We start from the raw sequence: 15,283 nt of genomic DNA on the forward strand, positions 1-15,283 counted from the left end.
TAATATAGCATATTGGAAGAAGTTATCCCTTTAGTTTGTATAGCGTCGAGGAGGAGGGATTATAAAAAAAATCTCCGTTGAGTGAAATGGCCTATCAAAACAAGAACCGTCAGCCGAGCGATGAAAAAGTGAAGTTGGCAAAACAACAAACAACCAACTCGCTTGTCTGCGGCATTTCGTGGCCACCTCTGCAATTTACGGCACTGTCATTATTCAAAGTTTTGAAAAAATTCAGCTGCGAAAATTAGAAAAAGGGGATTTCTCCTCAATATGATCTTGCGAATCTGCTGAAGTCGGTTGCCTTTATGCTGAAGTAGCAAACTCGCTAAGATAAGGGGAGGAGCGGACAAATTGTAATAATTGCGAGACGAGATAAGAAGTGACACCAGAAAACAAATGAAGGCGGGCGGCGGCGACGGCGGCGTCTACGAAGGGCAGGGGTAGGGGATGCGTGACGTCACCACGCTCTGAGCTGCTAACTGCCGTAGCCACCCCATGCTGGTGCGAGCGCGCACCACGCGCGCCACTCACCCGGCTCACCCGAGCTCGACAGACACTAACGGCCGTGTGTGACTTTACATTCACTTATTTACATAAGTTGCCGCTTCGCTTGTTCAAGAAGTCGATTTCTTGTGTTAAGTGATTAGGCACAGCAATTTATGCGGACATTATGGAAAAATTATCTAATGAATGGATAACTTATTCTAACAGATAAGGAAAATAATAAAAGTAATTATAATGAGAATTTATTTGTTAATTTTATTTTATGTACCCACAAAATAATTATTTAATACAACGGATTTGAATTTAAACCGAGGGCCGGGGCGAATCCCGCGGGATCCCGAGGGCACACCTCGGCCCGTCGTCACCGCTCGCCAAATTAAAATGATAAATCAAAATCCGTCAGACGGCCGTGCGCTATAAAACGAACTAAGGCATTTGCGAAACTTGTTTAAACTTTTATCCTTGAAACAAATTCAATATATTTCCTTGTTTATTTAAAGCTTTTTGGCTTACCAACAATTTACTTAATTCGGTGTGCATAAGTATTCAGATTTACTTAAAAACTCGGCTAGTATATTGGCACTAACGGGGCGTATTATTCGTTGTAAATGTCCTCTTTGGGCACTAGTGTGGGTTTGTCTTAAATGATTTTTTCACACTTTACGCGAGACAATGGATCTTAATACGAATTAAAGTAAAAATAATAAAAATATTGTAGAACAATGCCTTAGTTATTTTATTTTTACAGATTCTTACAAGTCTTAAGTTATATCTCTGATACAAAGCCTGTTATGTTACCCGTGTTTGTGGTGAGCAAGAAAGACATTATCAAACAAACTGATCATTTATAAACACTTGGACTATAAGTTTATACTTGGTGAACTGCGTGCGAGACCGCCACGTCGGAAAACTTTTGAATTTCCTCAAATTTTATTTTAAATGCACACCAGCGTCTCATAGCCATTATATTTCATCCTTTTTATTAAAAGAAAGACTAAAAATTGGTGCGATTTAATCATTCAGAAACCTGCCGGGGAAGATAATGTTGAAATTATTCTGTAACAATTGTAATGAATAAGAATGAATATCTCATTCGCACTGAACATTGTATTGTTCATAAAAATTAAACTTTATGAGAGCATTAGCTCGTGAAATAGCTCAGTAATTCCAGCACACTCGCGTTATCACGATTGCAATAGTGCGAATAAACTTGGTGAACTTATACTCTTGTTCACTTGCAAATCTTCCATTCCATAATATTAGTAGTTGTTCGTTGTATACATGTGAACTGAGAGCTTCTGTTTTGGGAAATTCGGCCCGCATTGGAATGAAAAGTTAGATGAAAGTTTCCGTGATACAAGGAAATGTGCATATTCTTGAACTAGTTCATACATGGTTTGTATTAAAAGGGCGCAAGTGAGGAATACAAAATAGTTTTAACAAGAACCGAAGTTTGTACGGATAGATATTTGTTTTATATTCAAGGAAACAATATCTTTACTTAGTGATGCGGATAATATGCTAAGCAGATATGGTAATGAGTGTAAACTGCTAAGTGCAAGTGAATGTCAAGGCGAGCGATTATTAACTTTACATAATTATAAAACACAAAATTAGTTTGTGACGACAGTTTAGCAATCGATTAAAATAATTTATTATATATTTTTTTATGATAATAATATGTTAAGTATTGACGGGGATCTTTCAATCCTTGTTTAAAGTCAATCACAGCATGATGAAGCTTTGAGTAGGTTTAGAATAGGAGCAAGAGATTGTGTAACTTGTTCAAAACAGATGCAGTAGCCTTCGAGGTGCATGCACTACCACTATCATAAAAAAAATAGAAAATCTGTTATTTTCCTTGAAAAATTTCGCATCCACAAGTTGAACATCCGAATCGTTAGTCAACTAGTGTCGTCTCGTTGTACAAACAGCATTATAACCAGTGAATTTAAATATTTGTTGGATACAAATGCGGTAATGGTAACATGCTAAAACTAATTGTGCGGTAAATCGGTATGATGCTGCAATTTGTCAACCGACTGACGGGATGCTACGCTTGTATTATAACCGGCACTAATAATAAACATGGAAACGGTATTTTATATTTGCAAGCTCTTTTAACTAATAAATACCATTTGGGGTTAAATTGGTAGCAAATTGGATTATACTTGAGCTTTAGTGACGATTTTTTAAACCTGATATTGTCCTACTGCTAGACAATTTTCTTTCCGAAGGAGGGAAGTTTAAGGTAAGTAGTACAATTATTTGTCAACAATAGGTTATTTCCCATTAGTTCAACTGAGACTCTCAGCCGTCGAATCAGAGGGTTTTTTCGAGTAGTTACATGTTTACTAGACAATCTATTCAATTTCCCATACAAAAGTTCATAGCGACAGTTGCAGACTCTATGGTAGAGTCTCAACTGGTTTTTCAACGCCATCGTCCTTGCCTTTGTTGATGGTTTTAAATATTAAGTGGGCATGTTATTTTGATAACAATAGAATCGCCCTTCGAGGAATATTAGCACATACTGTTGCTAAGCTAACTCGCACGACGTAAGATACCGTCGACAGACTGCAGTCTGTCGACGGTATCTTACGTCGTGCGAGTTGAGCAGATGTTCAATGTCCCGCTTTATTTCAAATACAATGCAGTCACAATAATAAAACTTTGATTTAGTGATATTTAAACAAAAACCGGTTAATTACCTTGAACTTTCTGTATAATTTGAAGATGATTCTTTATAGGACAAATGTGGACATCTGTCTGTAATACTGATTATAGCTGAATATCATGAGATTAGGTTTGTCTAGACAAAATTGTATCATGATATTAGAGGTACAATATAAATTGAAGGATTACGCATCTCTTGTCACCGTCGCATATTATTGTTAAAACTTCAGTAGAACACTTCACGAGAATCTCTCAACAGAAATAGAGTTATGTTTATGTTTGTACCGTAATAAAGTTCAAGTGTACCTGCTCGCATGAAACTAATAGTGTGATCGCTATGTGGGTGTACGTCAATCCTTGTCTACCCACACTTTCGACATTTTACAGCCGGAAAGGTATCAAGTTAGATGAAATAAATAGCGCGCATTTGTCCAAGGCCGCGTTGATACACGTACTAGATCAATAGCGACGTAGCGCTTCTGTCCGATACCTATCTCACTCAAGGCTGTCAACCCCTAAATTTCCGGTTGTTGATCAAAATAGTATTGTTTTTTTTATTTGAATTGCGTAGTTCGTTTTCTTTTATTACCAATGCCATTCACATACACCTTTTGTGTCTGTCTCAAGGTCATGTTCAACGTTTAATAATAACAATTTAATGGATTTGTATGGTATTACTCGCGTGAATGAATGCTATTTTGCATGCACACGGTATCAACGGAGTGCACGCTTCGCACAACGCATACGCAAGCGTAATAACTAACCGCAAGGTTCTCAATCTATACGAATATAACGAATGTAGTAAATTATTCGGCAGTAATAATGAAACTTCTGTATTAATGTTGATTTGAGAGGTCGAGGCCGTGCTATGTATCCCTAAGACTGATAACACCCAAGTCAGTGAATAAATTGCGAGTACATATTTAAAAACTTACTAGGTTAAACTTCATAAATAGATTCCATTTTGTGTAAGCACTAATTAATTGATTAGATTAAGTTGCAACAATATACCAATAGTGTATTCCCTAAAATATCACAGTAATCATTTGACATTTAATCATCAATGACGGCTAATGAATTCAAATATTTATGTAAATTATGTTTTAATCCATCGGAGTCTAGCCAAAATAGGTTAACATTTGGTAATTAATAGTATGCAAATGCCAGTATTGTTTTTTTACTCAATAATTGTACACGCGATGATGTTTGTGGAGTCACAATAGAATGCTGATTATGGCACACGCAATGAATACAGGCGTTTATTCGGCGAGCGCGTCTCTTTTCAGATAACCATGTCATGTGTATGTGTAGTGTAGGCGGTTATCGAAAACCGTTTGTGAGATACCCATAATGTTTTATTAAATGTCATCCGCAATATAATGAGGTGCGAGGGATCCAACATCTGCGGGAGAGGCGCTACAGAAATATGTGCGAAGTGTTATGGAGTGCCGTTGTAAGTCAATGAAGCGGCAAATGGGGTGCTCTCGCCGCTCCGACGGGGGCACACTCTAATAAATAAAATTATGCCTCAGAAATTACAAGAATACGCGTGCCGCCAGCGATCCCGCGAGATTGGATGCTGGAGATTTTCATCGATATCCTCCAATAATGAATCTAATATGTAGTAAGCTTGAGGACGCTGTGACTGTGTTGCGGCGAAAAAATGAGATTGCCTCTTAGACGATATCGGCCGCATCAAACGGCTACAATTTACCGCTCTTTGGTATTTGCTAAATGCTACTATAGCTTGTATAAGAGAATATCGACATAAATTTGTGGCAAATTATATTAACTTGTTGGAGACCTTGGGACCAATCCAAAAATTCATGTCGTAAATGTTATCACGCTCTGAGTTGTGTTCATTGCTGACTCTACGCGCTGTTCATACATATTCCAAGTGATATCCTTTATTCCATTTCGGATTAGCTATGTAAATATAAAGTTGACTTGACTGAAGTTCTATATTGGAACTGAACACATTCAGTGGAATTCTTTAGCCAGTCGATGCACGTGCAACGTTAGACGTCCGCGTCGAACGGAATCGAATTTCAGGAGAGTCGAGTTTTAAAATGTTCTCACTGTAGACTAGAATCATTTTATATGCGTGTAGCGGCTTAGATTGTTCAAAACTCGGCGATATTCAATCGGCGAAGACATGAATGACTTGAATGTGCTTAATGGTAGTGCAATTTGACAATTAAATCCGTGATTATAGTGAGTAATACAGCTTCGTGTGAGGCATAGATCAGGAGTATTGTGTTGCGATGACGCGGAACGATTGCCGACTGTACACTAATGATCCGTCTTATGTCGTGCTTGTAAATCAAATTGCCCTTACATACATTAACAGCGATTCGCGAATTGGCTTTTAAAGGCTCATTGATTGTATAACATGAAAGGCGTTTAACTTAACCTTAATTAGCGTAATTTGTGTTGCTTACAGTTCGCGTTCTTCTCGAAAGTGTTGAAATGTAATTATTACTTTTAGGAAATCTTTCTAGGGCTGCTGAAAATGTTAATAATATTCCATTTTATTCAAAATAGCTTATATTATAAATCATATTCTATGTTATATGTTTTTTTTACAAAATATGAACTCCTACCCATATAATTAGAATATTAATGAAAGAGAGCAAAAATAATGAAGGCGTCTTTCTTTTTCTGACTAAATATCACTATAGACTGAATTTTTATGAAATTCTCGGCGAATAACATCAGAATTCAATGCAAGAATAACATTGACAAACGACATAATTGTACCGTTCGCTCCATTGAATCTGTCGCACTATTCACAGTATAAACTTAGAGCGAGACACACACCAGTGTAACGTTGTATCAAAGCCTCTGAGGGGATTGTCTCCAAGGCTATAATAAATAATATTATATCGGAGAATTATGTGGAAGCAGCCCTTACGCTACCCCTGCGTATTAAAGTGATATTGCTTATACCATTAAGGCTATATGTTTCGACTAAATTAAGACCAATTTGCACAGGTTTTGCGCGAAATATGGGAATTAAATTTATGAGTGGAATGACGAATGTAATTTGAGTGAACGTGTAATGAACGACTTTAATTCAATTTTACATGTTTATTAGTTAGCAATGTTCTTGGTGTTTTGTTGGATCTGTTCCGCGAAACTACAAGCGTAAGCTAATTTGGAATAGGAAGTTTAGAATATGCTCAAGCGTGAATGTGTTGCATTGATTTTCTTGTTCAGCGTGAAATATTTAAAACATGGAATGGTCTCAAGTTTCAGGCTTTTAATAACATGTACGTATTAACCACCTGAAAATTATCTCTCTTCACAAATTGTGAATAAAATTTCACAAATTAAATCTGCAGCGAATTTTCGTTTTATAATTGTATGCTTATATGAAAATTCTCGACGTAAACAATTTAAAATATGCAATAAAATGTGTTGATGTAGTGTTAATAGTGCGCGACTCGGGCGACGGCAAGCGACAAGCGGCTCAGTTAAGCAGCAATTGCTCACCAATCGTGGTGCGATGATCTCGAGCCCGCACCTAACCCCGCATCATTCACGATAATGGCGGGGCCTATGTCTCGACCGTAAATGTAAATCGCTCTAATTTATACGCCCGATAACGTCGCCGCACTGCTGTTAACTGTAATTATATTACCAAGCGAGGACGTGTTGATCAAAACCCCTGATTAAATGCCCGTGATGCGAACCGGGAAAAATTCTGGCGGGTGCCGGCCCGACGCCCCAACGTGGAAATGAAGTCGCGAAAACATTATTTTTTATTCGTATATTTATTAGATATTAATTTTGAATACGTTTCCAAAGATTCGGCAATTTAAAGGGATTCAAATGATTGGCCTTGATTTATTCGCTACGAAGAAATCGGATTTTAACATTTTTTGTCCATTTAGCATTGATGTCTGTAATGAATTTGATAGGAACGTAAAATTTAACTCGTTTTATCGGTTGGTTGTTCAACTTTTTATATGCTTAATGAAATCAACTCGATATGAAAACAAACGTACCGTTGATAAACTAAAATGCTATAGCATTTCGTTATTGATATGCCAGTCAGAAACATTCCTAATATAACGCTAGTACACAGAGACAATGCCCCAATGGGCAATCTATTTGAGTAATTATCCGCTAAGGGCCATTGTCGGCCATCTTGTACGCGTGGAATGAGCCTTGTTCGCTGAATGCTTGCTGTTATGTACATGCTTTTGGCGATCACGGCGACAGTGCCTCGGAGTGCCTTCAATGACAATACAAACACTTTATTGTCCTCTCAATTCCAGTAATTCATGGTGCTATGTCGCTCCTTAAACGTTTCTCTGTCTTTCCAAGCCTCGAAAACATTGCATGAATGTTCTTTTCGTAGCTGTTTCCGAATTCGTACATTCAAACGGAGAACAGTCCGCGTGCATTTCAGTATTAAACAATAAACAAAAGAAATAATGGTAGCGATTATAAACGTGAAACAAATTCTATTTATAAAACGAACATGTTAAAGGTTGTTTATGTTAATGTTGTTCTATGGATTAAGGATGAGCATGTGATGTGGAACGTCATTATTGCACACACGATGTAACGCTTGCCGAAGGAAATGGGTCACCACGCCATCGTGGCTGCCAACTTGTCACTTTTTACGCCTCCACATACCTAATAGCAACAGGGCTAATGAATAACAGCAGTCCAATCATTTTAAATACAGTATTTTGAGGCAAAAATGCGGTGAGCTAGGGTAGCAACCCTATTATTGAAAGTACCCATGTTAAAAGCATAATTAAGGTTGTAAGTCGTACCTGATCGACCGGATGGAATTGGAACTATTCCCACAATGTTCAATGTTAATAGGTACTACGAAATAATGTCATTAAAAAAAGCAGGTGCTAATTGAACCACGCCTATGTCAGACAAGGGGAACGGGTTGGGTACTCTATCACTAGTAGGTAATTATGTAATAGAAGGAACCACCCGGGACGCTGTCTCTACACATATTTATAGATATCAGAAGCTACGTGATAGTTTCCAATTGTGTTAGACATAACATTTTCTAATTAAACTACTTTCTGTTTGATTTCTCAAGGAACAATATTAGTTTAAAAGCATTGCAAGTTTGCTCCGTATTCACCTCAAGCGAACATATTGCGGAGAACGCTATTAATTAAACGTGAAATATCTCATTATCACTTGGCATAAGTAAACGAAAGAAAGTGGCGAGAAATGAAACATGGGACGATGTTTAATTATAACACTAGATAAGTTAACAATCTCGGAACCGAAGTCTCACTGCGGCTTATCTGACGCCAAATGTTTCAAAGGAACTTTTAACGAGTTTAAAGTTGGGCCAAGTGTAGTGCACCCGCAGCGCTTCCGTAGCTTAAGATTAATTAAACAATTGCACGATGGCTCCTTGAAAACACTCCGACATGTCTCGGCCTGTCGTCGCCAACCTTGCCAAATTAAAGTCATAAATCAAAATCCGACGACCGGAAACAGAAATGTAATAATGAAGAACTAACTTCGGTTAGGAGCGAGTCGCGAGACTACACGACACTTTTGCGAAATTAATTCATTTCTTTTCGTTCGTGGAACCGAAATAAAAGTGATATGTGATTTAGTACTGCACCCTAATGGAACATTTTTCAAACACACTTTCCGTAATAAAAGCAGAGGCCAAATATTTTCGTGAGCAAAACATGAACTCGATTGCAACATAATAATCTTGCACATATCGATGCAAATTGCAAGTGTCAGCCGAGTGCTATCGGACGTAATAATTTCCACTTCGTAATAAAAGTAATAAAGGGGAATTTTCAATTGGATGACGCATACAATTCGATTATTTGTTCTGGACTAAGCTCCTAGTGAATTTGAAATTTACAGCCGGGAGAAGGTGAGTACGTAACGTCGGTTTCGTTCGGGGCGGCTCGTAATTCACCCACAATTTATGTGCGTGCGCCGGTGACGCGCTAAAAGATTAGTCGCTACCGATGCCTAGAGTACTTTGTTACCCACTCTCATGTTTACACGTTACCGAGTTTTAGACTGTCGGCTTGGACACTTCTTTTCATAAACATGCCAAAATCTGTAACATGATATTTTGTTTGTTCCACAGAAATGTATGTCTGAATAAAAATGCTGCCTAATAATTCTAACAAACGAACCTGAGTCAAACTATTTCCATGCAGTTAATACTTTATACTAATGTTTTGAACAGTTTACTGCAAATACAGTAGATTCTCCACTGTTTCCGTCGAAGTAAGATTTTATTTTCGAAGAAAGTACGTTCATATTTTAAGGGGTGTCGTGTACGTTGAGTCAAAAAGCAGCAAGTGCATTTGACTCACTCGAAAGCAAAACAGTGAAACTTTATAGTATCTAAATCACTTGTTTAAAAATGAATGCCCGGAACAACGGACGTGGGAAGTCGGGCCAAAGTTTACGACTATGAAGCAATCCGTACGTACCAGCATTGAATTTGTTTCCGTCTGATTCCGCTCCGGCTATTGCATACTTCACTAGTGGCGGAATACAAAATCAACTACCGCCACATTGAAACCGTAACGAATGATTTGCGATGTAACAACGATAATCGTGTTTACATTTCATACAGCACATGGCCGTATCGATAGTAATGTTATTTCTTTTAAACATAGAACATTGCATTCGCTCAGCTTTAGAATAGGGTGTGGCTAAATCAGTGTTGATTGATTTTGAATCGATGCTCGTAATTAAATCGTTAGGAGCGAAGATTAAAGAGCGCTTGGCAATCACCCAACAGCTAATCATTTATCCTGACAAATAGACAGCGTTGCAATTATCGAACCAAACTAATACTTTCTATTAAATTAAATCAGCTAATAATTTTAGTTTTACGTGCACTAAATACACAAAACGGGAAGCTATAAAAGCGGTTGTGATGTATCGGACACAATATTCTGGTGCCCAAGTGCCCGTGGATCGGCGATAAAAGCTGCAATTGTTTTCATTTGACAACATGTTTGTGTTCCGTTTGACAAATGGCTTGTAAGATCGTAGCGACGTAAGAGTTTTACTGTGCTCGCCTACAATATTGACTGTCACTCATTTAGTGCGCAACGGAAAATATTTTGGTGACACTACTCACTTTAATCTCCCACGTTTTTATCAAGTAGATAGTTTGAAACTGCGTTTTTCAGTCATTTGAATATCATCATACAATTTTATTTAAACGGCTTAGATAGGTATATGTTTGCGTTTTTCCAATTTATTACTGAAATCATTTGTAATAATTTGTGAAATGTATGTAATGTATTTGTGAAATGTGTGTGCGAAAATAATTTGTAAATATACACGGAATATTGCATTTCTATGTGTTTAATATCGTATTCGAGTAGTCAGTAGTATCGTAACTTTGGTATGATTTAAATATTGAAATAGAGGGTTGCGTTACGTCGCGTAATGAAACAAGCCAGATGTACAAAACATAGAATGTTCTTTATGGGACACGCTTTCGCTATTACAATGTATCCAATTTGAGTAGAGCTGTCGTATCGTACTGGGTTTTTGCTCTTCGATGTTTTGGTGAAGAAGCCGTGGGGAGTGAGGGAGCTCATGTTATACTGGGGAGTGAGTTTCGTAGCTAGTAGGCGCTGGCGGGTGTTCAAGCTCACTCGCGTATTGTATGCGATTGTGTCACAACAAGCCTTTGTATTATATTAACAAAACAAAATATTTGATACCCAAATGTAAACGAAATAAACAAAAATTCAAACATATTTGTAATTCGTACGTTGTAGTGCAACTACTCGTTCCAAAATATATGAACGGATGTTTTGTTGTTAATTGCTAACAGTTTATTTTAATATAATACACAAAGCAAATATAAAGAGTAATCGTTTGGTAACTAAAAATACTGCTTTGAAATAAGTTTTTCGATTGGCTGAAAAGGTTTTATTGTTTCGAGCTGATCACCAAATAAATCTTCTACAAACTACCTACAAGTGAACTCCTATTCATCAAGAATGTGTAGAATATACTAGCACAAATATGAAAACAAAATTCACAAAAAGCGCTGTAGAAAAGCATGCATTTAATTAAAACAATTATTATGAGGCTGAACGTGGCCAACAATCTAAAACAATCGAGCGTCGATTCAAATCCTTGCACAAATTGACAAACATACTCGTTATTGTAATTTGCACTGAATAACAACCGTCGAGGTATTCTCTGAATTCATACATGAAGTGATTAAGCAATAATTGCGTCCTAAATTTTTATAGGTCATATCGATAGAATGGCTGTGGTCGAATTCATTACCCTATGGGGTTGTGTGGTGGGTGGCGCGGGGTGAGGGCCGGGACTTCATGGCGTCGGCCGCGGGGGGAGGGGGCGACGGGAATGTAATATCAGTAGAGTAGTGATATTGCGGTTTCTAACTCGTGTGTACTACTGTAGAGTCGCTGACATTATTACGCACTTATAAATAAATGATATCAATAAAGATTAATGTGGAATGTTATGTATTTACTATTTCATAAAAGTAGTATTACGTAGCTATGACTTAATAAGAGTATAGTAAAGGAAGATATACTTCTGACGTGTAGCTTACGATTTGTTTCAAAGTAGTCGTAAAAATATGATACATATATCTTCTAAGTAACTAGAACTCTAATGAGGATCAAAACATAGTGCGATCTCGAGAATCATACCAAGAATTCAGCCAGGATGCACTTTAAGATAAATATTCATTATAAAGAAGTCAGTTTGGCTCGCAAGTTGTACAACTTCTAATTCTCAAATGATTGGCTTCCGTCATAATAACACATCTTTAATAACAAAAAGCGGTCGCATATATCTAGTGTGCTACATTTGCGTAACACTTATAGCGACGTTTAAATCCACATCGTATATTTCGAATGACGCGCGTACAAAGGCAAAACACACAAATAAAAATGTTTTGGCTTTCACTACTTAATGTCTAGATATATTTTATAAATATCTTCAAGGTGTATATGACGCAATTTCTTTTTTTATAATAGAATAAATATGTCGTCGATGGAATCCTACGATCTCGTGAGTTTGTTTTACAAGTCTATAAAATAGTTTTATAGACGAAGATGTTAGAATCGATATTACGTTTCCGCGATATTCATTTTGTATCTTTTCTCAAAACTTGTCTGCTAGTAAACACAGAAAACTGACGAGAGTGGGACGTTTCATGGCAATAATTATTATATTTTAGCTGAGTACTACTACTATTTTGTTTTCGTTTCTATATTTACGTAATTTTTGCAACATATAAGTTTTATTACTAATTATATTCAAAACTCGTCCGCAATTATATTTTGCGATAACATCTTTTATTTAAAGTAATTTCCGATTGCGTGAGGTTTTTAAATTACATTTTATTTTATGCACCTTTACAACATTTAGCTACAAAACGCGACAAATTTCCGCATACATTGTTAAATCATAAACTGCAGTGAAAATTCTATCCTTGAAACTATTTTCTCATAATTGTATTTTAAAGTTAAGTCGACTGCACGACGTGCTCTGTCCTTACGCAGAACTAATGCCAAGTGGGTCGGTAGCGAGTGCAGTGCGCAGGCACACGCTCCGCGGACCGCGGTCTGTGCCATGCTTCCATCACACTAATTATTTGTCCATTGTGCTGCTTAACCCTTCAATTATCTAAGTAAACTGTAGCAAAACTATCTATTTTTAGTTACTTTTCAACAGAGGAACAACGAGGGATTTTATTCAGTCCAGCGCATACAGTTTCCCGCTGTTCGAAACACTGTGACAAACGAAATTATATGCAATCGTAGTTGTGGCTTTATAGCTATTTACGGACAAGCACTAACTTTATACTGATCCTAAAATATGTTAGTTGAAATGAAACTTACTGTGTTAGTTAAATTCTCTAATTGTCATTACTCGACTCTAGATAGCAGTCAATAAGTATGCGGGCACGGGAAACTGCCTAATTACTGGTTTAATAAAGTTACCGGCCCGTCCCATCTGTAATTCGGATATAAGTTTAGTAATTTCTATTCGCACGTTATCCAAGTGCACAATGCTGTCGCACGTAATTTCATTCAAAATGAACACTGGAATCCTTTTCCATTTCGATAGTTTATAAATAGACCCGTTATTTCAGGTGGCATTTGCGTAGGATCGTATTTAACAATCGCAATATATATTTATTGTTTTCATAACCAACTAACTACGTTGATCACTTACCATCGAATTTATATCCAGCCGTTTAACAAAAGATAACATTTGTGTCAGTTTCATAAACGTCAGTTACGAAACGAATGAATTCCGCAACTGTATATTTCCCGGTTTCGGCGATAAAAGCTGCGTACAATTGCCTCAATTTTGTTCTCTTTTATTCTAAGTTTTATTATTTTAAAGTATTTTAATTAAAACTGACATTGTTTTGAGGAAGAAGATTATGACAAGCCGGCAGCTTGACGCAGACAAAAAGATTTCGTGGAATCCGCTTCGCTCGGCGCAGGGTTGAGGAAAGGGTCAGAATTATTCCAGTTTCGTTGGATCATTTTAAAATTTTTAACGACGCTAAATTGTCGTAAAGTTGCAAGGGTATTAGAATTAAAACGTATTGTTTTAAGAAACAATTTATTTAAGATGTCGGTTTTAAGGAGGGGTTTCATCAGCATAATAGACGTATCTATTAGTTACCGTTGAGTTAGTAAAAGTACAAACTGTTTTGTAATTTTTTGAGAGATTAAAAGTCCAGTAGCGTGAAGTATAATATATTTTGACTTACAGGTAAAGTTTTTTTGTTTTGGAACATGAACTGGAACATGAGATCAGTGGCACAAGCATTATTTCTAGTCAATATAAGAAGCTAGTAGACTTTATAAGAAAATGGGTAGATACATGTTTCAAATTTATTAAAAGCAAAAAACAGTAGAATTTAACTACAATCTTTCTCGTCTTTAATTTCGCAGAAAAAGTAGCATTATCTGTATTCCGATTAAAATAGAATCTCTACGTACTGTCAACCCTGTAACATTCAACACTTCCGCAACTGACAAGCGGTGGGTATTGTTTCGTACAGCAGAGCATTGGATCTATCCATTTCATTGTAGGGTTAAGTTTCCTGCGAGCCTTCTCTAAATACTTGGCTATTTTTCAACACGTATTTTGTGTTTACGTCCACAATGGCGAGGTCGTTTGATCCTCAGTGATTTATAACTAATGTTCCTTATAAGGTAGGAGTAATATAAGTTGGAGGAATTACGTAATATAGTGATTTATTTTTATTAGAGGGTATTAAATGATTTGTAAGCTAGTCTAATAAAAAGGGATAAGTGTAAGTAGTGTGACAGTGGCGGCGGCGGGCGCGGGGCCGCGCGGACTCGTTCCGCAAGATCATTGTTATTTATCTCGGTGCCTCCCCGCTTTTATTTCGTCCCTGTCCGCCTCGGTTTATTTGTCTTCGGGATCTGAGGGTACATTAACGTATTTTTCTTCTCTATTAGGGAGACGGTCGCCGACTCACCTTCAAACTTTGTACCGGGATCCACGAAATCCGAAACCCAACGTTTGTTTACTTGTTTTTTATTTCCAAGATAAGTCAAATAAAAGTTGACGATTGATTGTATTGTAGGAGAGTTCGTAATCACAAGCAACTGGGAAGTTTTGATGCGTTAAACCGGGAGTTAGTCTAGTTTACGGCGCGGCTATCAATGCGACTGAACCGAACGGAACAGCCCAAGTTTGATATTTAAGTTACGACCGGCGATTAATATTTTTATATGTCCGTGTTGAGTTGTAAATGTCCGGCCATTAGTTTTTATTTATATGTACACACCGCATAACAGTTTCTTTAGAACACACACTGATTCATTTCGTAATAAATAGGTACACTATTTTAAGACGTCCTTCGCACGATTTCAGAGCGCCCGTTAACATGACTGGAAATTACCCGTGCTGATATTAACCCAGAATCCGCTCCATTTACATAATACAATTTTTTCAAGAACAGCTTTTATTTAATGACTCACTATCTGTACATTTGCATATTTGACTGAGCCTTAACAAAAGAAGTCAAGTCAGTGATAAAGTCTAGAATAGGTGAATGAAGCACAAAAGCTCCATT

General features: G+C 37.0%; 1 protein-coding gene across 1 annotated transcript in view; it reads right to left on the minus strand.

The window, feature by feature from the left end:
- Positions 1–15,283, minus strand: part of mbl (splicing regulator muscleblind) — a 228,005-nt gene that overhangs the window by 122,323 nt on the left and 90,399 nt on the right. The gene's annotated exons all lie outside the window — the stretch shown is intronic.

Source organism: Anticarsia gemmatalis, chromosome 3 (assembly GCF_050436995.1).
Source record: "Anticarsia gemmatalis isolate Benzon Research Colony breed Stoneville strain chromosome 3, ilAntGemm2 primary, whole genome shotgun sequence".
In the NCBI taxonomy this organism is placed as follows: Eukaryota; Metazoa; Arthropoda; class Insecta; order Lepidoptera; family Erebidae; genus Anticarsia; species Anticarsia gemmatalis.